Genomic DNA, 27,284 nt, shown 5'->3' with positions numbered 1-27,284 from the left:
GCTATGTTATACTACTGTGTACAGTCACACACTACACTCTCAGGAAGGATAGGAAAGTTAATAATAACCACCAAAATAAAAATGTAATGGAAGTGGGGTGGACCCTCTTTGCCATTGAATTATTTGAGCATCTCAGCATCCATGGAGCTGCTGCTGGCAAAGGGGGTGGATGGATGAAAGCAGCAAGCCAAATAGCCAAAAGGAAAACCATGCAGGCCTATGACAAAAGCAGGACACAAATAACTCCCAGTCCAAACACAAAAAAAGGCCACCAGCCACATGGACACTCACAAATCACAAACAAGCAGGGGGCCTGGGAAACACTAGGAGCTGACAAAAGGCCTATAAAAGCCAGGTAAAGGATGCATGCTAACGCACACTGCTCTGCCTTTTTAATGCAACAAAATGGAAATATGAACATTCACAGGCCCCAAAAAGGTCTGCAGGGTACATGCATTGCACACCAACACACCAGACACATACAACAAAAGCATGTCTTTAAGACAATCGACATCAGAAAGGGCACCCCAATAAAAAAACAACACTTTCCCAACTCAATCCAATGCCACCCATGCCCTAAATGATGTCTCAATTCAACAGACCACACAGAAAACACTTGATTAATACAGCTGTGGCTACCTGCTCTGATCTTAGTGGATGAAAGCAGGCCTGTTGGAAGACAAGGCCAGGCAAGCTTGCAGGCCTAGGCTTCAAAATGGCCACCAGCCACATGGCCAGGCCCAACAACATCAGAAAGGCCACCCCAAAAAAACACACTTCACCAACTCAATCCAATGCCATCCATGCCCTAAATGATGTCTAAATTCAACAGACCACACAGAAAACACTTGATTAATAAAGCTCTGGCTACCTGCTCTGATCCTAGTGGATGAAAAAGCAGGGCTGTTGGCAGACAAGGCCAGGCAAGCTTGCAGGCCTAGACTTCAAAATAGCCACCAGCCACATGGCCAGGCCCAACAACATCAGAAAGGCCACCCCAAAAAAACACACTTCCCCAACTCAATCCAATGCCATCCATGCCCTAAATGATGTCTAAATTCAACAGACCACACAGCAAACACTTGAATAATAACACTGTGGCTACCTGCTCTGATCCTAGTGGATGAAAAAACAGGCCTGTTGGCAGACAAGCCCAGGCAAGCTTGCAGGCCCAGGCTTCAAAATGGCCACCAGCCACATGGCCAGGCCCAACAACATCAGAAAGCCCACCCCAAAGAAAACACACTTCCCCAACTCATCTAATGCCATCCATGCCATTAATGATGTCTAAATTCAGCAGACCACACAGAAAACACTTGATTAATAAAGCTGTGGCTACCTGCTCTGATCCTAGTGGATGAAAGCAGGCCTGTTGGCAGACAAGGCAAGGCAAGCCTGCAGGCCTAGGCTTCAAAATGGCCACCAGCCACATGGCCAGGCCCAATAACATCAGAAAGCCCACCCCAAAAAAACACACTTCCCCAACTCAATCCAATGCCATCTATGCCCTAAATGATGTCTAAATTCAACAGACCACACAGAAAACACTTGATTAATAAAGCTGTGGCTACCTGCTCTGATCCTAGTGGATGAAAAAGCAGGCCTGTTGGCAGACAAGGCCAGGCAAGCTTGCAGGCCTAGGCTTCAAAATGGCCACCAGCCACATTGCCAGTCCCAACAACATCAGAAAGCCCACCCCCAAAAAACCACACTTCCCCAACTCAATCTAATGCCATCCATGCCATAAATGATGTCTAAATTCAGCAGACCACACAGAAAACACTCGATTAATAAAGCTGTGGCTACCTGCTCTGATCCTAGTGGATGGAAGCAGGCCTGTTGGCAGACAAGGCCAGGCAAGCTTGCAGGCCTAGGCTTCAAAATGGCCACCAGCCACATGGCCAGGCCCAACAACATCAGAAAGCCCACCCCAAAAAAACACACTTCCCCAACTCAATCCAATGCCATCCATGCCCTAAATGATGCTTGAAAATGAAATACATTCAAAAAACACCAAAGGAACAGTTGCTTCATCATGCACACACCCATGAGGCCATGCCCATGACTAGCTCGGGCCTACAACTGACTACTACTACCCACAACATTTTTAAAAAAAGGAATGAATATAGTTACAACAACTGCAATGCCCACAATCAAACAGACACAACAACCACTTACTTGTAAAATATCCAAATCAAAAAATCCTCAAATCCAATTGCAATGATGCAGCAGACAAAAAGAGTGATCTTTCCAGCTCAAATCCAAAGGCAGAATGAGCAGGAGATGGACAAAGCACTGGGAGGAGCCTGCTGGACAGGAACAGGAAGTTGGAGATTATGTGTCACTTCCTCCCTCTCCCCACCTTTTTAAAAAAGGACTCCTTGCACAAAAAAGGACAGCCAAATGTCAATCTGAGGAGTTGTTTTCATCCAAAATCATCATTTGCAGAAGATTTCATGCTGCTAGAGCTGATATTCTTCTCCAAATTGAAAATTTTACATGTTCGAGTTCTCGAGCTTCACATTACTTCCGCCGGATGTCGATGGCGTGTCGAAAATGACTTGATTGCATTCTCTCGCTCCCTGTCGCGTTGGATATGACGTGTTCGAGGTCTCTTTCTCCTTTTCGCGTTCGATTAGATGTGCCCGTGTCCTCACTCTCTCGCTCGCGGTGGAGAATGACGTGTTCGAGATCTCAATCTTCTCATACTCGCGCGGTGCATGATCGTGAGAAGAATGACGTGATCGCGCGACAAATGACGTGATCGCGCGACAAGTAACAATAATGCGAGCGCGAACTGTTGCGAGACAGCGCAAAATGGCTACCAACAATCCAATATCTCGTGGAGAACACGACCGGGTCGGGAAACTTGTCAGCGAACGCGGGGATTGAGGTAAGGCGATCGCGCCCCCTCGAGAATGTATTTTTGCGGATTGCGGAAATTTTGACATTTTCGCACTTTCCGCGGAACGCGAAAATGCCAAATTATCGCAATTTCCGCGAACGGAACGGAATTTTGGCCCAGGCCTAATCATGATACATCCCCTGGATTATATATTAGAAGGGTATTTGATCTACTTTGTTGGCAACATTTGATTGAGGTTGTGCTGGGAAAAGGATTTCCCTACAAGTTCAATCAATCAATCAATCAATTTATCTTTAGTTTTAAAAGATACAAACCATAAAAGATATTGTAAAACAATAAAACATATGTAATGTACCAATTCATAAGCTCCTTGCTCTAACTGCAACATAATCACAAATCCTCTCATCATGTAGTAGCTGTTGATAAAATAGTGCAGATATCGCACCCATAAGAGGCAATTGAGATGCATTTTGCTCTATATATTTTAATTATAGCATCTATAGATATATTACCTAGCCACTGGGCAAAATCATGTAGTAATGAATTGCTCTACCAAGTAGTAGTCTTTTTTGTTTCAGTAGCAAAGAGCAGCTCACCAAGGCATCAAATAAGACACATAAGAAGGAGAATGACACCACTTTGCCTATGTGACAACCCTTAATAAAGATAAGTGCTAGATTTGGTACTTTTCAGGGCAATTACCATAACCTGTGACTTTTTAACATTAGTACTTATGTCCAAATTGTCCATAAACCCAATCATAAATTTAAAAGTTGCTAAAATCCCAAAGCGGTTAATGAGCACAGCATCATCTGCATACAGCAATGCTGACAAAGGTCGCTTGCCCACATAAGCATATCAATAGCCTTCTGGAGCAAGTGTTGTTTCAGGTGACTAATGTACAGAGGGTTCCCTGATTAAATATCAATAAAATTAATATAGACATACACAAATATCGGCGCAAAAATATAAAATACAACAATATCGACTCCCTAAACAGGTAAGTACAATAATATTGAATCAAAAATAATGAAGTAAAAATATAGATGCAAAAAATATCGATTAAAAATAAAGATAACTTAAATGAAATATATTAAATATTAATATTTTTAAGAAAATTCATTACATTTAATATATATTTTAACTAAATATAACGAATAAACGTAATTTAAAAAAATATAAGCACACAAGCATACACATGTATACATATGCATATATTTACTTAAATATAATTTATTAACTATTATCTTTATTTAATTTATAAACTTTTTAAAATATATGAAAATAAAATATATACATATATCAATAATTTAAAATGAAATAAGACATTCTATAATTAATTAAAACATTAAACTATTAAAACAAAAATAAAACATACATTTCGCAACACAATAAATACAACAGTAGGGAAAATGTTGGGTAGCGGAGGGGTAAAAATTAGTATTCCCACTCCAGTGAGTGCATCGGCAGGGAAAGTGTTGGATAGCGGAGGGGTAAAAATTACTATTCCCACTCCAGTGAGTGCAACAGCAGGGAAAGTGTTGGATAACAGAGGTGTAAAAATTACTATTCCCACTCCAGTGAATTCAACAGTAGGGAAAGTGTTGGATAGTGGAGGGGTAACAATTACTATTCCCACTCCAGTGAGTGCAACAGCAGGGAAAGTGTTGGATAGCAAAGGGGTAAAAGTTACTATTCCCACTCCAGTGAGTGCAACAGCAGGGAAAGTGCTGGATAGCAGAGGAGTAAAAATGACTATTCTTGTTACAGTGAGTGCAACAGCAGGGAAAGTGTTTGATAGTGGAGGGGTAACATTTACTATTCTCACTTCAGTGAATGCAACAGTAGGGAAAGTGCTGGATAGCGGAGGGGTACAAATTACTATTCCCAATCCAGTGAGTGTAACAGTAGGGAAAGTGTTGGATACCACACCAATAAAAAAAGACATCAACATTTTTATTAAATGTTATATCTATAATTAACGTAATTAATATTAAATTTAAAATATATTATTATTAATAAATAATAAACATATAGTCATTACACATTCTTTAACACTATAATATCTACAACACACACCTAAAATTAATTACACAATTATAAGTAATAATTAATAATTAATTATTTTAAATTAATTAACAAATAATTATTAATTCATCAATAATAAATAAATTAATTCCTACCCTTTCCACCATTTACACCTATAAACACCACGACACACACCTAAAATTAACCAAACAATGACCATAATTAATTAATAATTAATTAATTTAAATTAATTAACAACTCATTATCAAACAATTATTAATAAATTAATTTACACATTTAACCCTATAACATCACAATTATACAAATATGAATAAATATAAATTATTTAACAAATTTCATATAATTATATTACTTCCCAGCCTATTCCCCTATGAACCCACAACCTGCTATGGAACTAAAAATGTAAAATTATATTTAAAAAATTATTAACTACTATAAATAATAAACAAAATTTATATAATTAAATTACTTCCCACCTTATTCCTCTATAAACCCACAACCCGCTACGGAATTAAAAACGCAAAATTTAATAAAAAAATATATATTAACTACTAAAATGTTGACACATATAATAAAAATACAAACAATTCTCATACAAAAAATACATCACACATAAAATATATACTAAAATACATGAAATTAATAGAAAAATCCATATTTTTAACAACTATATTTTTATAAACGATATTTAACACTTTCAATATTTTTTCAATCGATATTACTTACCTAAAAATCGATATTCTTGACCACAATATTTTTTCTCTCGATATTTCTGACCCATGATATTTTTACATCGATATTTGTGCAAATCGATATTTTTACATCGATATTTTGGCTCTGCACCGTACAAAGGAAATAGGTAAGGGGCTAGAATACAACTCTGATGAACACCTCTTTTTAAACTAAATGGCTATTAACATTCCAGCCCTTCAGCATATCGAACGGATGCTGTCAGGTTGAGATTCAGTTCCCTTAACAACCAGATGATATCCAGCACTGGTGTTCCCTACGTCCCTTCTTTAACACCTACAAAATCACTAAGTGGGTCCATGAATCTGGCATACTTTAATATTTGACTTAAATAAGTCACTTGATACCACATCAGGACCCTTACCAGTTTACTTATGTTGTCTGAATTCCTCATCCTAAAATGTAACTGCTAAATTATTTCTCATTGTCCCCATTGCTGTTTGATGTTTATCACAGCTCTATCTCAATATATTTCCAGTGTGGAAACCATGTTACCTAGTCCCAAAATATGCTCTGATTGTGGTATATATAGAAGACGTTGCATTGTTTCTGGAATCTGAATCAACAATATGTCAAAGGCATGTTGGTGACTAGGAAATTCTCTGCAATCTCTGTTTATGAAATTAATAAAACTAAAAAGAGGGTATTTTAGTAAATTAACCTAACTCGCCCTTAGAGGGAAAATGTAAGGGAATGGTCACATCAAAGCCCTTTCGATACCAAAGTGATCAATGTTACAGGACAAACTTCTTCAATTTATTTATTTATTTATTTATTTTTTTTTTTTTTTTTGTCCTCATGTGCCGCTTTCCACCCAATCTATCTGTGTAACGCCCAAGGGTGTAAGTTATCTTATATTCAAGGAGGTCTGCTTAACAAAGAGCTGGAGAAACGACGATACAAGATCCTCGCACCAACTTCGTATCGCAGAATTCTCCAAAAGATAAAAAGCAACTTAATCATAGGACTGGAAATCTCCACCAACACAATATTTCAATATTAAAGACAAACTTCCCCCAACCCATCACCCATAATGATCAAAAAATAGCAGCCAGAATCTGTGCTTCTTTTTTAGAGGAACTACCATGTCCAATTTACCAATGTCTCTCATAGCTCTGATCCACATGAGATCTGTGGGGGAGTCAGGAGAAACCCAAAGTTTACAGATTTCCCTTCGGGCCAACAGTATGGAATAAAACACCAATTTTGTTCTATCGTCCAAGCCCTTACCTTGTAGATCCAGTCTACCTGTGATAATGTTCTCAGGGCTTACCTCAATCTTTTGCTTGAGCATAACTGTCAAACATTTACTTACAGCGTCCCAAAAGATCTTGATCGCCGGACATGTTACAAACATGTGAATATCATCTTCATTTGGGCTATTACACTTGGGGCATCTTACATTACCACCTTCTTTGAATTTTGCCAGCCGCTTTGGCGTCCAATATGCCCTATGGAGAGTGAACAAGTGGTTTCTTCTTAAATTCGCAGGTTTAACCAATTTATATAATATCGACATAGTTACTTGCCATTGATCTTCTGTCGCGATCCTTGGCAAGCTCTCTCCCCATAGTTCCTCCGGCAGAAGAAAAGGACCATCTTCCAGATCAATTATAGCCCAGTACCATGTTGCCACTTCTTTTTTAAAAGGGGCTACCAATGCCAATTTTGCCTCAAAGTCATTGTATCGACCTATAAGATGATTTTTCCCAGTTGCCCAGCTTTGAATTTGAAAGTATTTGAATTTAGAAAAGTTGGGACCCCAACTTAAGTCGCATTCAAACCATGGCAACAAACAGCCGTCGACAAATAACTCCCCCCATTTCTGAGGGCCCTCTAATTTTAGAGTCGTTGCCAGAGCATCATTAGTCCAACTTGGAGCTCCTGGAGTTTCCCAAATTGGTGCGTTCGCACTAAAATATGGAATTTTTGTAGCCCTTCTAACGCGATACCAAACCGTCGCAAGGTCTCTGAGGACTTTTAATCTTACTTTCTTAAAAAATTTTGGGTCTGAAAACTTATACATAAAACCCGATGGCTTGACTCCCTCAATACCTAACAAGGTTAATAGTAGTTCCCCAATCGCTGAATTTCCTGTCATTCTCAAAAGCATTCTATAGTTTTTGAGCAAAAAGGCCCAGGAATATATTTGAAAGTCCGGAGCTGCCAATCCCCCTTTAACATGTTTCCTCCTTATCTTTTTCCAAGATAGCCTAGACCCCCTGGAAGACCAAATAAATGATCCGATCTCACTTTGCAGCTTCATTAAGCCCTTTTTTTCAAACATCAAAGGGATGGAGTCGAATAAAAATGTTATCTTAGGAAGCACTATCATCTTAATCAGATTTACTCTCCCAAAAATAGTGAGAGGGAGATGCCTCCAACCCTTCATTAAACTCAAAATATCCTTCAGGTTTTTGGCAAGGTTAGTTGTCACAATTTGTGAGATATCCTGTGTAATCCGTACCCCCAGATATCTAATCTGTTTTTTTGGTATTATACAGTCTGTCTCAATTTATTAGCTAAACTATGAAACTTTCTTGAATTGCATTGAAACGACCTACACAAATAGCATCACATTTCCCTTTCAATTGTGGGCCAGATACATTTAACAAAAATGGTCACACTTTATCGCTGCCTCTTATAGTTGGATTTTTTCCTATTGCTTTGAGAAAGCTTGTGTCTCCTAATTTAATATGGGCAAGAAAAAAAAACTCAACTAGCCAGAATTAAGAGGTGTGTCCCTCAAGCAAACGAGGATGGGCACTCCCTGAATTCAGACTACACAATAATGCCTGTATTGCCCAAGACATGTATAATATTTTAATTCCAACTATACATAAGAAATACTTTTTTAGTTTTTACTTCACGGATGATAAAAGAGAGTAGTAATTGGGCATTCCCTGCCAAATTTGATAGCCTAAAGTTTTACAAAACTTTTAAAACTGTCAAGACTTTATGTCAGGGTTGTGCTGGATGAACAGACATTTTTTAGATGCTGAATGAAATTGTGTTTGTCCATTATGCTAAAGCCTCACATTCCTGAATACAATAACCCATGTTCATTAACCCTGCATTAGGAAGGCCAACTGTAAGGTTGATCACGTCACCAATAATGATGGCTTCGTGTATTTCTCTAAGATGCAAGAGAAATTTGGGGTTACACTTGCAGTTAGGAAGTTATTTTTATAGATATAGGAATGTGTCCACATGACTGTTTGATACCACATTTTGCCACGCTCTCAGCAGGAGCACACTGGCCGGTATTAAAAGTTGTTGGGAAATATAACCCCATACCACACAACGATATACATTCAGTTGTCAGAAGACCTTGTGACACCAATAACATCGGAGATATGGAACATTATGAACTCCACATTTATCGACTCCCACTTAATTCCAATTCTCTTGTCTCTATTTGCTATATTGAGCACCTGAGAGAATACGTAGAATGGCACCTGAACATAGTAATGTGTCCAATGCCACAACACCTTAGTGGATTAGAATCAAGTCCTTTGGTGATGCTCCCGTTTGTAACCATTTTGGATGTCAGTCATTGCGAATCTCGAGAAGATGACTAGTGTTCTCCTACACCTGCACCCTGGTGTGAGCGTAGTAGGAAGGTGGTGAAATGTTGGTCAGAATTAAAATAAAATTAACTGGATCATTTTTAGCTCTTTGGTTGCATGATAAATCATTGCACAGAAATGGAGAACAGAGTATCCTCCTCTATTCCCTGAATGAACATTAACAATTAAGAAGATGATGCAGTTATAAACATGGTATCACACAAAAAGAGGTTAGTTAAGAAGTAAAAAAAACAGGGCAACTTTTCATGGACTGGATAACCATACTTTCAACGAACTCAAATTGATATACAGTTAATACTGTGTGATACCTGCAGGCTAAATATAATCAAGACTGGCCTCCATTAATATGTCTATCTATTAAGACTATCAATTTGCATGGTTTAATTTTTCCCAGAACAGCATAATATGATAAAATTTAAAATGTATTGAAGGATCTGATGTTTCTTTTTTATGTTTCTTCCCAAATACAAAAAAAACTGTGTCTTACCATGTTTCGTTTCCCACTTTTTCCTAGTTCCATATTTATTGGTTGCTAGGCAGTATACTAATTGACTTACAAGGTTGTTGCTACAGATCCCATAGATACTACGACATAGTGATATTCTCTGAACAACCCAATCCAGATGTAGGACAAATAAATACTGCTGCACCACTTCACACAGTCTCCGGCTGTTCAAAAATGAGGGCACTATCACATCATGAGAAGTTGCACTGATTCAGTTATTTTGCTCCTTTTCATCTTGCTTCACTATATTTTTTGGGAAGTGATAACTTTCTGATATTTGGACATGTGGAAAATCCTCTATAACTTTCTGATATTTGGACATGTGGAATATCCTCTATTTTGACATCTGGAACATGGCCAACAAAAGTAAAGCCAGTATTCATTAAAGAACAAAAAACCACATGACTTCACTATTGAAAAGTATCCAAACACTTCCTCTCACTTAGTTTTAGTGACCCACATTTCAGTAACAATTTTACCAATAATCGTCCATGTGTATTGGTCAGTGAACCTTCCCAGGTACACATGGGATGGAATGGAAGCTGGTCCAGTGATTACCTCTTGTTCTTCCTCGTCCCACATACGTTATTGAAATAGCCTCACAAAATGATTGGAACGTTCTGGTATCTATCGCTCAAATTAAATAAAACAATATTATTTTATTTCACTCACAGATGGTAGATGTGTAGCTGTAAGTATAATTATTATAATGCATAGGCTTTGTTCTTTGAATTTTGAAATAAATCGGAAGGGAACTCAAGCACATGAGCATTTCTTCATACAAATCAATAGTGTGTGTTTCAGGTGACCCCTAATTCCTTTTGTCCTAATGTGGAACCCCTATAGCCTTTCATATGATTGTTATCAAGACCCCACTTTGTCCTGCACAGTTTCTGGCTGTAATTAAAAGATTGTATCACTCAATCAATCAGACGTTTGTTGAGCACGACTACTCACCCGTAAGGGTCTGAAGGTGCTGGGGTGGGGGTGGTGCAGGTTCCAGTCCATCAAGGAGGAGGTCTGTCGAACCATCCTTCCATAAATTATGAATCAACACTGCTATGTTCAAGGAAACTGTCTGGATACCTTCTTTCACAACATCAGAGTCAGAGGGCACTTCTGGAAAACTCTGAGTAGACTAATAGTAATACTGGTACACTTACTACTACTATTTCAAACACTTATACTAATGCTGTTACTAATATGATTTACTGTGTGGATGATGAAGATGAGATAATAGGAATAGATGGACATCTGCTGAAAATGGAATGGTTGTCCACTAAGATGTTCCTAGACACATCAAATTATAACATCAGCAGAGCTCTGTATATAATTTCAATATTGTATCTCTGAGGACCTTGCATGGATCAAATCTCTTCTTGCACCTGTGTAGACAATACTGAGTATATGCCAGGACCAGTGGGCCACGCCTTTGCCTGTTTGTTGCCTCATTATGAGATCGCTGAATTTTGGGTGTGGAGTTTATTACCGATTCCGGGTGATGCCTCCAGATCTAAATCCACCCATCACACGTTTTTGCCCCCGGAATGGGAAATAATCATGGGGAGCCAGAAATGCTGGGTTCATTTCCCCATGGCTATGGCCTGAGTCAAGCATTTAATCCATTGAGATTTATCACCTGCTCTGAGCAAGTGCTAAATCTGAGTGGCGGTTCTCAGGGAGATGTGAACGGAGGGCTGGGGCAGGATTTTGCCTGGTGGCTGGGCAGGCAATTGTGTGTAAAGGTAAACTGTGGCATGCTTCAGGAGGAAAGATGGGGGCCAGGCAATGGCAATGACCGCAGCTTATGCCCTGTTCAACTAGCAATTTTACTTTGTGCAAATTTATACCCTGTAAAATTGTGCCTGGTGTTCCCTCACCTGGCAATGCCGGGTGCAGGAATAACAGGAAATATGTAGTTGGTGGAGCGGTATCCCTACCTAGGGATTCCATTCTTCCCCATAATAGAGAGCTGGGTGTCTATATGTGAACCATACTGAACCATATCTTTTCCACAACCTTGGGGCATATTATCAAGGACAGCGTTAAAAACTATCGCCGGTTTAGCAGCAGAAAACTGCTGCTAAAGCGGCGATAATGGGCTTGATAATATGCCCTTGAGAATTCCAATAGTAGCCCATGTTCTGGTGTGAACATGGGCTTCTATTGGAATTCTCCAGGGCATATTATCAAACCCATTATCGCTGCTTTAGCGGCAGTGTTCTGCCGCTAAACCGGCGATCATTTTAACGCCGTCCTTGATAATATGCCCCCTTGTTCTTTTACTGCACAATGGTCTAACACTTCCATAGCCTGGTGTGCACAAAGAAAACCTTATGAATTCATAAACAAATCTATGATACAAATGCAAGCATATTTGCATCTCTTGTGTGTACACGCAAAAGATGGCATACATTTTAATTTTTACATACCAGACCCCAAGAACTTGCATCTGTGTGGGTCAATTTTGAACCTAAAATTGCACTGACTAACCAGCGAATGCATTTGCACACAATGACTAGTGCAACGGTGCATTTTTTATATTAGGCAGTGCAAATGTAACTTTTGCATGGCTTGGTCAGTACTAATGTTGTGGTAAAACCTTCACTAAGCCAGTGTAGATTTATGAAATCTGTCGGTTGGTTTATAATATTTTGAGTATGTCCACAAATTGTGAAACATTAGTGTTTTTTTCCTAGTTTTAAACTTTGCTCTATTCTATGCAGTTTGAGCAGGATTCTGTTTTGAGCAGAAAATGTCTCTCGGGAGAAATGTTCTCTTTAATCCAGTGCTTACAAGACTTTGGAAAGCAGACTATGACACTTTGCTCAATTTTCATGCGAGCTTTCTCAAAATTCGTTTGTGTAATTTTGGATCATATCCTCAGAAAATATAAGTGTTAGTTCATGCACCCCAACTCTTTCAAGGATGTATATGTATGGAAGTAATTTACATTGAATTTGTTAGGCTCGATCCACAAAATCATTCATGTGGGGAATTAATGCTAAAAAAGATCCCTTTTGCGTATTTTTAAATGACTTTGTGATTCGGCCCTGAAACATCCTCATCGTAAAAATGCATAGTAAACAATGCAAAGAGAGCACAGTAATTTTCATTTGTACAAATTGTATGTGAATATCCCAAGAACGGTCCCATTGTATTCCCACTGTAGATATCTGCAGGTTCATTCACAAAGACACGTGAATAGGTCCCAATGTTTCTGGAAGTTCTTATTTACTTTTTCTGAGCGAAGCCCTGAAGCTTAATGGCAGAGCAGCCTCCAGTCTCTCGTTGCTTCTAACAGACCAGCTACTTTTTCGGTTGTACACTTTAATATGGTTTGTTTGGAGGTATTGCTAGTTTTTACCGTGTACTGCAGTCTCAGGGGAGCACTTTTGAAAATGCAACATTTCCGCTCTACATTGCATGTGTTCCTTTACTGGATAAAATATCAGGATACTGTTGCCCCAATTTTTTTAGAGGTGTTGTCATATGGAAATAGCATTTTCTTTTCAACTGAGCTCTTGAAAACTTTGTTTATAATGTTCTGAACTCCAGCTGAACCAGTTTTTGCTGTATTTATTCATTTCCTTACCATATAACACAAGCAAAGTTTAATACGCTGCGGAAATGAGTTCAGGAATTGTCACACAGTTTTCTAATCCACTATCAATTTTTTAAACTGTTTTTAAAAACACATTTGTGTATAGATACAAATGCAAACGAGCTAAGTATCATGATCAATGTCTTTTCCGTGTATATCAGTTGTCATTTTCTTACTAGGTTTCACATAATTAATTTTTACTTCCTTGATTGCTTGTCATTTTGAATTTAATCATAGCTTGTACACTGTTGAAGTTCTGCGTGAAATGACTAAGTGCATTTTGATCACCGTAATGCAGTTAAACAATCTGTCAGCAGAAAATCTTACCTACCCAGATAGTTAATTATAAATGATTGCATTCATTTGTGTTCGCTTTGATGCATTTCAGGCCAATTGATAATAACCACGCAATTTCTGCGAGACAAGAAGTCAGTGTTGCAGAGCATGTCACCTGGACTGAAAAACTAACAAACATTTCCATCACACTCAGAGAAAATCTCCTCTAACATAGAAAAAAAAATTAAATGTGCCATAAGATATTACCTACAGTCGTGATATTATTTAAATCGCGATCCCTCTGGCTGATGTAGTCAAACAAATTAAATAAACTTGTTACAATATTTATTTTATTTTATGTACAAACCACAAATATATAATATGCAGTAATGACATAATAATAACAAAAGAACTGTTCATTAAAATATATTGGAAATTCATACATACGCTAATTAATTTTTGCAGCTACTTATAAAATAGTGAATAAAGTGACATTGCTTACATCGCACGAAACTAAACCTGTTTATCTTTTTTATTGTTATAAAATATTTACTCATCTGATTCATTCAAGAATTAGTCTAAAATTCAAGTCGCAGAGACAGACGGGCCAAGGTGGCGGACATGCCATGCTAAACTCCATGACCTAGCCCATCCGTCATAATCCTGAGCCTTATGACCATCCAGAGTTATGAGGTACAGTCAATAGTGCCAAGGACATTGCTGGTGTTGCAGACTGGTGCCCTGGACTGAGAGCTGGAGTGCGAGAGATGGCTAGCGAGCTGATGGAGGTATGGCTTTATCCAGGCCAGAGGATGGCACACAGGGCGCAGTGCCGGTCACCTTGGATCCACTGCAGTATTCGACGGCAAACCGGAGGTTGGGGCCAGCTCAGCTGCACCGGCTGCCCCACAATGAACGGCAGCATGCTGGCCATGCCACAAGAATTACACCTACAGCAGCAGGTATGGTGGACTGGGGTCCGAGAGGGGTGAGTTGCAAGCTGCTCTGGGCTGCTGACCTTGCTGGACTTATCACTGCAACACCCTCCCCACTTTTTGTAACCTAGGCTGATTGACTCCCAGGGAGAAGCTGAGTGGCTAGGCCTTGCCACGTGATACACTGGCATTGCTCGACACAGTGAACAGGGATTTGCAGGCTGCACCTTTCGGGGGACAACAGCACGCTGGTGCCTGAGTGGGGAGGCTGCACTGAGATTTCAGACTCACACAGGGGAATCTCAGGGAAGCTCCACTCTTCCTCCTCTCCTGCTGCTGCAACAGGGCCATATACTTCCACAGGCCGAGTCAACCAAGGTGTATCGTGGGTGCTGACTGGGAGGCCAGCCTTAGGAGGCTATATCTCTGGACATCCTGGGAGGTGTGGGGAAGTGTCACTCCAGGCCTGTCGACCTTCGCAGAGAGACACCCATCTTTCCTTCCCCGCCCTCAACTTGGACATTGATAGCTGCAAGGCAGCCTCCCAGGGGTGGAAAGCCCCATAAGGCACAGAGAGGCCCTTGAGTCCCAGGACTAGCAGAATCCCTGTGAGCGAGCGATTTAGTTGTCATAATCAAACAGGCAGGACCAGCTCCCATGGGAAAAGTAAAATCGACCACAAACTCAGCCTAGGTTAAAAAAGATTGCTTTACCAAGCCGTCTGCGAACCTGCCTTGGCAGGAATAACCTCTAGGACTTGGAGCCCCAACAGTCCATAGCCTCTAACCTGAAAGCTATCTATGACTCTCACCATTCTGGGGAATTAAGTATGGAACTTACCCTGTTGACACCTGATTTGAGGAGCACAGCCGAGATGGTGGTGAAGCACCGAGGGGCGAATATTGGAGGTGGAGGAGGCTCTTCGTCCAGCGAAGGTCAAGCTTGCCGACCTAGAGAGCACAGTAATGACATCAGAGGTGCGAGTGGAGGATGATGGGGGTTGTTCAAGGCACAATAATATTTCAATTGTGGTCATCCTGGAGGTCACGGATGGCGCATCCCCTGCACAGTACATCCTAACATGCCTGAAGTCATGGGTCCCAGAGGTGGATGTCTCCCGATACTTTTTGGTGGAAATGGCACACCGCTCACTGAACCCCTGTTTCCCTGCTGGGGCGCCACCACAACTGATGATTGTGACGATTTTTAATTTCACTGACAGAGATCTTATCCTGAGAGGTACACTCAACATCAGCAAGCTCACATGTGAATCCTCACCTGTGATGATATTCCCAGGCTTTATGAGAAAAGTGCAACAGCAGAGGAAATCCTTTCTGGAATTTAAACAGAAACTGCCTACTATGGATCTTAAATACATGTTACTTTTCCCAGCATGCCTGAGGGGTTTCCCTAACAGCAAATCCTTATTTTTTTGACACACCTGAAAGTGCATGGAACGACTAGAGGAGAGGGTGGCAACAACTAGCAAAGCAGCAGCGGTGAAACTGCTTTCGAAACAGATCTGAGGTGATCCCTCAGGATACCCCTGCTGGGTAGGACATTTATTGGAGGGGTTGGGGCCGCAGCCGAGTGCCACTTTACAGAAAATACGGGGACAATACTGGTTGAGAATGAGGTAAAGATGACCTATCTAACAAAAACAACTGTAAGAAACTCGGGACAAGACTAGAAAACTGCTAGCGTGGCTAAATAATCAGGAAGGGGATCGGAGCACTATTAAATACAATTGTACACCTAAGGCAGGGAGAACCACAGGTGTTCGAAACATAGCAGACACATTAGCTGACTACTTTAAAACCTTTTACCAGTCACAACTCACAGTGCAGCTGGTGGACATTGACAACTTTGTCAATGATTGCCCTACACAATACAGAGGGAGTTTCGAGAAGGGGAACTCACTGAGGAAGAAATAGGAAGGGCACTCACGCAACTGCAGAATGATAAGTCACCAGGGCCAAATATATAACCAGTAGAGTTTCATAAAAAGATGCCAAATAAGGTGGTGAAACCACTTCATGCCATGTACAGGCATGTACGTAATTCCCAGACACTGTCACCAGATTTACAGATGGCAACAATAGCCCTAATCCATAAAGGCAGGAAGCCTAGGACATGCTCAAGTCCTACAGACCAATATCCCTACTTAAAGTGGAAGTTAAGATCCTTGCCAAGTACTTAACCTTTAGTCTGCAAGCCCTGATTGCTAATTTGATCCATCCAGATCAATCCAAATTCATTCCACAGTAGTCCTTTAAGTTTAATCTGAAACGTTTATATAATAATGTGGCCATGGCTGCTGGAGCACACAAACCAATAGGGGTGGCATCTCTAGACACCAATAGGGAATTTGATTCAATAGAGTGGCCATTCCTCTTTGCCATTCTGAGTAAAATAGGATTCAGACCAGGATATCTTGCATGGGTTTGGCTGCAATGCATAGCTCCCACGGCGGCAATCAGAGTAATGGTACTTGATCATGGATATTCCCCATCAGGAGAGGCATGCGCCAGGGCTGCCATCTGTCACCTATGCTGTTCGCACTCACTATTGCATCACTGGCAGGATGCATATGGGTGGATGCCCAGTTGAGGGGTTGGACCTGAGAAAAGGGGTAGAAGGAACATATCTCCTTATATGCGGATGACCTACTTCTCTACATAGCGAGCTCTGAGGAATCTTTGACCAGGTTCCGATATATATTTGAAACATATCAGATATTCTCAGGACTAAATATTAACCGGGAGAAATCACTGTAGTCAGGCCCCTGCTGAAGAAGCCCACATCTGACCTCACCGACGTCAAGAACTACCGTCCCCTATCTCGCTCCACCCCTTCGCAGCCAAAGTTGCAGAGAAAACAGTCAACAGGGAACTGACACGATTTATCGAAGACAACGCCGTCCTCGACCTGTCTCAATCCGGATTCCGGAGCAACCACAGCACTGAGACCACCCTACTCACCACCACGGATGACATCCGCACCCTCCTGGATCAAGGACACTCCACAGCTCTCATCCTACTCGACCTATCAGCAGCCTTTGACACCGTCTCCCACCGTACACTCATCGTCAGACTACATGACGCCGGCATACAAGGAAAAACCCTAGACTGGATCCGATCATTCCTCACCGGAAGTAACCAAAGAATCAGACTACCACCCTCCCTTTCCGACCCCACGAATATCACATGCAGAAGCCCCACAGGGGTCATCACTGAGCCCAACCCTCTTCAATGTCTAAATGGCCCCTTCGCCGCCATCGTCTGACAACACGGCCTCAACATTGTATCCTATGCCGACAACACCCAGCTCTTCCTCTCCCTCACCAAAGACTCCGCCACCGCCTGACTCAACTTCCAAAAAGGGATGCAGGAAGTAGCAATCTGAATGACCAACAGCTGCCTTAAGCTCAACGCTGATAAGACAGAAGTCCTTGTCCTTGGAACCACCCCCTCGGCATTGGGACAACACCTGGTGGCTGTCTGCCCTCTGAAGCCCACCGACCCCCTTGGACCACACCAAAAACCTTTGCATCGTACTCGGCTCAGCCATCACCATGAACTGACAGGTCAACGCCGTCACCTCCAGCTGCTTCAACACCCTCCGAATACTCAGCCAGGCTTTCAAGTGGATCCCCCCTGAGTCAAGAAAGACAGTCACCCACGCATCTCATCACCAGAAGACTTGACTATGGAAATGCACTCTACACCGGCTTAAAGAAGTCCTTACTCCGCAAACTCCAGAAGATACAGAACACCGCAGCCAGAACAAATCATCCAACACCTACGAAGGCTCCACTGGCTCCCCGTGTAGAAAAGAGTCACCTTCAAAATCCCCACCCACGCCTACAAATGGCTGCACAACACCGGACCCAAAAACCTTAACGACAGAATCAACTTCCACGTACCGAAAAGGAACCTCAAATCTTCCAACCTCGCACTGGCCGAAACTCCATGCATTCACAGAGCTAGAGCAGGCGGAAGATCATTCTCCCACATCGCGGCCAAAACATGGAACGAACTCCCTGCAGACATCAGGCATGGCCCCTCCCTGAACACTTTCAGGAAGACTCTTGAGACCTGGCTCTTTGGCTGAACGGATCTGCTGACCCCCCCCCCACCCTCAGCGCCTTGAGACCCCCACGGGGGACTAACATGCTTTACAAAACCCTGATTGATTGATTGGTTGACTGTTGTTACCTCTCTGCGGATGGCAGCACAAGGCTGTGCTGTCTCTAACCTTTAGAGTGAAAAGTAGTCACTTTAAATAGCTGGGCCTGTGGATCACTAAGGATGACTGTGCACATTATGAGGACAATTTAGGCCCTTTACGACCAAACTAGAAATTCACATAACATACTGGCAAAACCTCCAGATCTCCCTAATGGGACGGGCTGTGATTTTCAAAATGATAGTGCTGCTCAGGTTCACCTCCAAATTACAAAACTCCCCCTATGGGATACTTAACCGATTTTTCACTAAAGTGGACCACCTGCTGTGGACTTTACTCTAGGGGGTGGCATACCATGGATCGCTTTGCACACCTTACAACATTCCACATATGAGTGTGGAATGGCATTGCCAATGTCTGTAAATACTATGACCGCTCAGCCCTCCACAGTGCTTGGTCGCCCCACTCACTGCTGCCGCTCCTGCCTGCCTTTGCCGCCTCCTGCCTGCAGATTCCTTCGCTCGCTGCCCGCTGCTCCTGGGAATTTCCCACTGCTCCTGGGAATTTCCCGCTGCCCGCTGCTTCTTGGAATTTCCCGCCGCTGGCTCCCTGCGGCCCCGCCCCCCTGTGATTCCATTCGCCGCCCCGCTCCCGCCACCCAGCTGCTCCTCCCTCCCGGCTCCTTACTTATGACGCCCCCAGAGCGACCGCGCAGCGGACGCGCGCAGCGGGAGCGCCGATTGAGCGCCGAAGGTGCGCCAAAGGTAAGCCCGTCTGCGCCCGTCCGTGCCTGGACCGCGCCCAGCGCCAGACCCCCTGGTCCTCGCCCTCGCCAGCACACCCTGCACATCTACGACGCCAAAACCCTCCACGCACTCAACGCCGGCCGAAACACCGCCTGCTACCGAGCCACCCCGAGACGCACCCACGGACCCTTCACCTGCCTGACCTGCCGCTTCACCGGCCTCCGACCCAACACCGCACCTGCTAAACCGAGCCCCAGCAACAAACACCTGATGTGCATCCTGCTCAACACCCGCTCCGTTCACAGGCATGCCGTCGAACTCTGGAACCTCCTCGACTCGACAGCACCAGACATCGCCTTCCTGACGGAAACCTGGATGAACGCCTCCTCAGCGCCCGACGTCGCCATCGCCGTCCCAGAAGGCTACAAAATCACCAGGAAGGACCGCGTCAACCAGACAGGAGGAGGCATCGCCATCATCCACAAGAACACCATCCGCATCACGACCAACTCCGATGACACCTTCACCTCCGCCGAACACCTCCACTTCCAGATACACACCGACCCCAAGACCACGCTCAGAGGCACCCTCGTCTACAGACCACCGGGACCACGCACACAGTTCAGCGAAGACATCACAGACTTCGTCAGCCCGCATGCCATCAATTCCACCGACTACATCCTCCTGGGGGACCTCAACTTCCACCTGGAGGACAACAAGGACCGCAACACCACTGCTCTGCTGGACAACCTGGCCAACCTCGGACTCAAGCAACTGGTAACCACCCCCACCCACTACGCCGGCCACACGCTTGACCCAGTCTTCTCATCCAGCAAATACGTCACCTTCAGCCACTCCACCAATCTCCAGTGGACTGACCACAGCTGCGTCCACTTCAGCTTCAGTAAAACGACGACCCACCACCACCCTCAACAAGCCCCCCGCAGGAGCTGGAACAAGATCACCGGCGACCAGCTCACCACCTTCCTCAGCCAGAACCCCCCCACCAGCTCAACGGACCCCAACGAAGCCGCCAACAACCTCACACAGTGGATCACCAACTGCGCAGACGCCCTCGCACCACTGAAGAAGAACCCCCCCAGCAGACGCGGCAGCAAGAAAGCCTCCTGGTTCACCGACGAGCTCATCACCTCCAAGAAGAACTGCCGCTCCCTGGAGAACACCTGGTGCACCAACCAGACCACAGACAACATGACGGCCCTCAAACACGCCACCCGCAAACACCACCAACTGATCCGCGCCACAAAGAAGACAGCCTTCAAGGAACGACTGGACAACAACACCCACAACAGCAAGGAACTCTTCAGCATCGTCAAAGAGCTCTCCAACCCCGACGCCGGAAACAATGACATCACTCCCTCGCAAGACCTCTGCGACTCCCTCGCAGCGTTCTTCCACGACAAGATCGCCAACATTCACAACAGCTTCGGCCCACCAACCACGAACCCCACCACCGAACCGATGCCCCCCACCGCCACCCTCCGCACCTGGACCCCAGTCAGCACCGAAGACACAACACGCACAATGAACACCATCCACTCTGGATCCCCTACGGACCCCTGCCCACACCACATCTTCAACACGGCCGACCACATCATCGCACCCCACCTCCGCGACATCATCAACACCTCCTTCAACACCGCCACCTTCCCGTAGTGCTGGAAACATGCCGAGATCAGTGCCCTGCTGAAGAAACCAACTGCAGACCCCTCCGACCTCAAGAACTACCGCCCCATACCGCTCCTCCCGTTTCCTGCCAAAGTCATCGAGAAGACCGTCAACAGACAGCTAGCCGCCTTCCTCGAGACCAACGGATCCCTCGACCACTCGCAATCCGGCTTCCGAGCCACCCACAGCACGGAGACCGCCCTCATCGCAGCCACAGACGACATCAGATCCCTAATGGACAACGGGGAAACTGCGGTCCTCATCCTCCTGGACCTCTCCGCAGCGTTCGACACTGTCTGCCACCGCACCCTGGTACAGCGCCTGAACAACACCGGCATCCAGGAGAAGGCCCTGGAGTGGATCACCTCATTCCTCGCCGGAAGAACCCAGAGAGTCCGCCTCCCCCCGTTCCGGTCAGCGGCCACCGAAGTCATCTGCGGCGTTCCACAAGGGTCATCGCTCAGCCCCACCCTCTTCAACGTCTACATGAGCCCCCTCGCAACCATCGCACGTCAACACAACCTCAAGATCATCACCTATGCCGACGACACCCAGCTGATCCTCTCCCTCACCAGCGAACCGGACGCCGCCAGAGCCAGCCTACACGAAGGGATGAAAGACGTCGCCGAATGGATGAAGAACAGCCGCCTGAAACTGAACTCAGACAAGACGGAGGTCCTCATCCTGGGATCATCACCCTCCGCCTGGGACGACTCCTGGTGGCCCCCCGCCCTGGGAGCCACCCCCAAGCCAACGGACCACGCACGCAACCTAGGCTTCATCCTGGACTCCTCCCTCTCGATGACCAGACAAGTCAACGCCGTCTCGTCTTCATGCTTCAACACCCTGCGCATGCTTTGAAAGATCTTCAGGTGGATCCCCACCGAGACCAGGAAGACGGTCACCCAGGCCCTCATCACCAGTCGGCTGGACTACGGGAACGCCCTCTACGCCGGCACCGCCGCCAAACTCCAGAAGAAACTCCAACGGATCCAGAACGCCTCAGCACGACTCATCCTGGACATCCCCCGACACAGCCACATCTCCGGACACCTGAGAGACCTGCACTGGCTCCCCGTCAACAAAAGAATCACGTTCCGACTCCTCACCCACGCACACAAGGCCCTCCACGACCTGGGCGCCAAGTTCCTCAACAGCCGCCTGACCTTCCACAAGCCCACCTGCCAGCTCCGCTCCGCCAGCCTCGCTCTCGCCACTGTCCCCCGCATCTGCAGAGCCACCGCCGGAGGAAGATCCTTCTCCTACCTGGCAGCCAAGACATGGAACTCCCTCCCCATCCACCTCCGGACAACGCAAGACCATCTCGCCTTTAGGAAGCAACTCAAGACCTGGCTGTTCGAGCAGTAGCGTTCCCCCCCCCCAGCGCCTTGAGACCCTCCGGGTGAGCAGTGCGCTATACAAATGCCTATGATTGATTGATTGATTGACTATGAAGCAGCACAAGCCAAGGTAGGCTTACTCTGTGTGAGATGGGATACCTACATGCCCTTTATGGGGGAAATCCAGAGGATTTGCTACTCCCTGCTAGAGACACGGTGGTCAAGGACATTGCACAACATGACCAGGGAAATGGGATGAGATTAAAGACTGACCCCAAAGACATCACTGAAGGTGGTAACAAGGTTGAGTGAAGTAGCTAAATTACCAGGCTTTTAAAAGTGGGACTTAACAGGCATATCATCTCTGGAATAGGTATGGGTTGTGTGAAAATTTGCGGTTATTATATGCTATGGCTGTGGGACCTTATCATGAAATACACTCACAAAAACTGTCTTGGGTCCAGTAAGGCTCACTTGCATCACCTTTGCTCAACCCTGGGTAGCTGTGTCTTCGAGCAGCAAGACTTAACAAAGGAACTCAGTGTAAAGAATTTAACAGCACCAAACAACGGAATGCAAAAGTCAACAATTCCTAAAGTTAGAGCATATTTTTATGAATGTTTAGAGTCCTTGATCATAAAAATCCACCGGACCGCTCAGAAGATACAGATTTTTAAAGCATGAAATAACTTTTAATCCAACCACAAATAAGCAATGGTCAACAAAAAGTGTGTAAAGTTTTGAAAAGGTTGAAAGAGTTAGTTCAGTAACTCCAGACTTGTGTGACCAAATCCGACTGGGCAGAAATGTAGGAGGCCGGTAAGGTTACTTGTTTTGACAGGTACCTGGCCACCAGAGACTTTTCCAGCCCAGTTTCAGCATTTAGGAAACAACAGATATAAACAACAATGGAGTAGTCCTGGTGCTGGAGATGCAAGAGGCAAAGGTGCTGTGCAGTCCATGGGGATGAGTTGCAGCTGAGTCCTTGGTCCCAAGGTGAGGTGGGGTGGTTTTGGCCATGGAACTTGGGGTCCCACAACGTCCTCTTTGTGACAGTAGAAAGCCAGCTATGGCTTGGCTACCGATCTTGCAACACAGTGATCACAGAAAATATCTTTGGTGGGGGCTTGTGTCCCTCTTGGGCACTATATCCGGTTTCTAATAGCACCCTTGGGTCAGCAGACGTGGGTGCAACTTCTGGCTATCTTGGATTTATCTCTTGGCATGTCCAGCAGCAGCCAGCAGTGATTCCTCAGAACTGATTACTGCTTTGACGGATTGGGCTCCATTATCTTTGATGTCTGTGGTGCTGTTCCAGGGGGCCGGCTGACAGGCCCTTGGAATCACTGCACTAGTCTGGGGCAGTGGATCAACTTTTCCACGAGGCAGGAGCCACAGGCACAGTCCAAACTCATTAGCCGAAAGTGCAGCGGGTGCAGTCTTTCCAATGATGCAGTCTCTCTTTGTATAGCTTCAAAGGCAGCAGAGCAGTCCTTTTTAGTGTCTCTCTCCAAATCCAACATGTACTAAGGTTCAGGGTGCTAGGGTTACCCGTTTCATCCAGGGAAAGTGCCCAAGTGGACAATGTGGTCACTAACCAATGGGCTAGTAGGTCCCCTCTTCATTGGTGACAAATTTCTAGTGATATGTGATATTTGGAAATCTTAGAGCACAATATTCTTGCCATTCTCAAGATGTCTGAACCTTTCCCCAATTGTCAGGTGCTTGGTAGCCCCACCACAGAGGTGTGGCTACCTAAGGGCAATACGCCCAGGGAAAACTGGCTTGGGAACGGGGTTTCCCTTTCTGTCCCTGTCTCTAGCTTGTCTGCAGGAACAAAAGCAATACTGCGCGGGTGTGTTGTTACAGGCTGCCCTTCAAATGTAACTTTCCATTTGAAGTTCGCCTTTTGGGCTAACACCCTGAGTGGCCTTCCTGCGAGAGAAGGTCACACCTCACTCTAAGGCAATTACATTTGTTTGCAAGCCTAGGAATCATTCACATGTCTCTTCAGGTGGCCAGAAAGCTGTCTGTTGGCACAGAGTTGCAAGTTTCTAAAGGTTGCTCAACTTTAATAGTGACATTAATCTCGACTTGGACATCGATTCAGATTTAATGCCACAATTAATTTTCACCTTACAGTACCCAGTTAGGTTTTCCCATTGAGAGGTTAGCCAGGCTGGGATGCCAGCCGGTAACCCTCTGTTAGCTAGGGGGGCTACTGACTTTCCTCAGGAAAACAACAACTTTTATGGTTTGCCGCTAAGACATATACAGACCTCTTTGTGGTGCTTAATAATATAGAGCTTCCTGTCATAGGGCTCGATAGCCTTCCTTAGGGGAGATTGCAAAATATTATCAAGGGAAGGCTGACTTTGCCATTAATGGGAAGGGAAAGATCAAACTAGCAGTGCACACACTGCTCTTCCTATCTGCAGTGGCAGGCTGGTGGCCATTTTGTCTTTTGTCACACTCAGGGTGGCACCAACAGTTCTGCATCCCTGGGTGGACACTCTGCATTGAATCTCCTTGGTACCCTGAGTACCATAAAATAGGAAATGATAAGTAAGTCAGTACTTGCCAATCAGAGTCTTACAATTCAACATACCTTTTGCAATGGGTCAGAACACTCACACTGTGGCCTGGTTGGCAGTGTACTCTCAGAGTTGAAAAACCTGCAGCTAATAGACCAAATGCGGGCCAAAAGGTAGGGAAACCTGCACAAAGGTCTGCTTCCTTACAGTATGAAAATTGAATTGTCCCATTTGAACATCTCCAAATACAGTATGATATGACCCCGTTCTCAAACATTCAAATACTTGTAATTACGACACTCCTTATGTTTCAGGAATCCAGCAGATGAAGAGATGCAATAGGACTCTTCACTAGATGGGATGATGTTAGATGGGTAAAGTACTTCTAAAGCCATTTCTGTTCTATATAAGACGATTATGGTCAATACTCAAAGAGAATTGGCAAAGTTAAGAGGGAAATTGCAGCATGGCATTGGGTCTCTTGATGATGATAACTGTGGGGCGGCAGAGCAGTTCAAACAGGAGGTAGCCATGAAAGAAAGCCAGATTCATACTTGTGCAGCTGAAAAGCCTGCATAGGGTCTATTACAGTAGAATAATGTATCAAAAACTAGGGAGAGCTGATAAAGAGGTATGTCTTTGGAATGGTGGGCAGCAAGGAACGTTTTTCATGCATTGTGAGAATGCTCCAGACTCCAAAGGATTTGGCAGTTGGTAACAGAAAGGTTAGCGGAGGTCACAGACGGTACCACTGACCTAACTACTCCACTGTCACTATTGGGGATATGGAAAATGTGGAGGCCACCACTTACAAACAATTACTCATAAACCTGCGGTATATGGTGGCTAAATGGGACATAGCCCAAAAATAGAGGGGCACAACACCCCCTACTGTATGTCTCTGGGAGATATGTATGGACTCATGAATCATCTTGGAAAAAGCAGTGTAAAAATGCAGAGGCTTCCTATAGAATTTTGACAAGATAGGGGGGTGTGGCTGGGTGGGGGGGGGTTGAAGGTATCATGATTTTGAACTATTAATAATACAGTTAATGACTTTGCCTGTCCCTACCTGTGCCTCTTTTCCCCACACCCCTTCTGCTTCTCCACCCACAGAGTCAATATTGTTTCCATGGAAGGATGTAACGGTTTATGTCCTGTTCCTTTGGATAAATACACAATAATTGCCTTAAATCTGCTCGTTCTGCACGAGAGGGGACGATGGACATAAAATGTGATACTGGGATTGTTTTTGGTTCAGTACAAAAAAATCAATAACAAATATACAAAAAAAGAATGATATTAAAATGGATGATGACAAGTACTAGGCATCTCTAATTGCCTTTCCATGTAAGTAGTATTAGTTGAGATTTCCACTGTGTGGTGATAAGAGAGCGGTGATCAACATGGAAACAAATGTAAAACATTGCTGCCTCGCCCTGAAGATGCTGGGAAAATCTTCAAATGGCTCCTGACCAACACCTGCAAAACGATCACACAAGCCCTCATCACAAGCAAGCTGGACTATGAGCAAACCTTGTATGCTGGAATCAGCAAACAACTGTTCACATTTCAAACTCTTCACTCACACTTATATGGCACTACATAACACTGGACCTGCCTACCTCAACAGTATATATCTCCTTTCACAAACCCACCAGACACCTCCATTCAGTCAGACTCTTTACTTGCACAAATCCTATGCCAATGCAGAATCTGATGGTTGTGCCTTCTCCTACATTACTTCTAAAGCGTAGAAAACCTGTCAGTACACATCAGAGCCTCCTCAAATGTTGGTAGGAAGCTGGAGACCTGACTCTTTCAACTGCACTTCCACCTGCCTTAGCCAAGGCTAGGCCACATCAGTCGCAGAATACCCTACTGGGTAATAGTGTGTGTAACAAATCCTCATAACATAACCTGTAAGGGCATATCTTCAAAGAATTCACAAAATGCAGCACAGCAAGGGAAGTTGCTGTACACCTTTGCATGAATGGGAGAAAGCAGAACTGTGCATTATCTTCAAAGAAATGGTGCATTTCTGCTCTCTCCATAGACTGGCACAAGTTTTGCTGCCGGCGCCAGCGCAGGCGCCCTTTCACCAAAATGCAAGTTGCACCAAGTTACTGTTGAAAATAGTTTAAAGACTCCCGCTGTATTTGGATGTCCAGTAAACTTAAACCCCCTTCTACCTTTGGCAATTTTAAGACAT

This window comes from Triturus cristatus, chromosome 10, assembly GCF_964204655.1.
Source record: "Triturus cristatus chromosome 10, aTriCri1.1, whole genome shotgun sequence".
Taxonomy (NCBI): domain Eukaryota; kingdom Metazoa; phylum Chordata; class Amphibia; order Caudata; family Salamandridae; genus Triturus; species Triturus cristatus.
The sequence above is the reverse complement of the archived record's forward strand: the minus strand, read 5'-3'. Positions refer to the sequence as shown.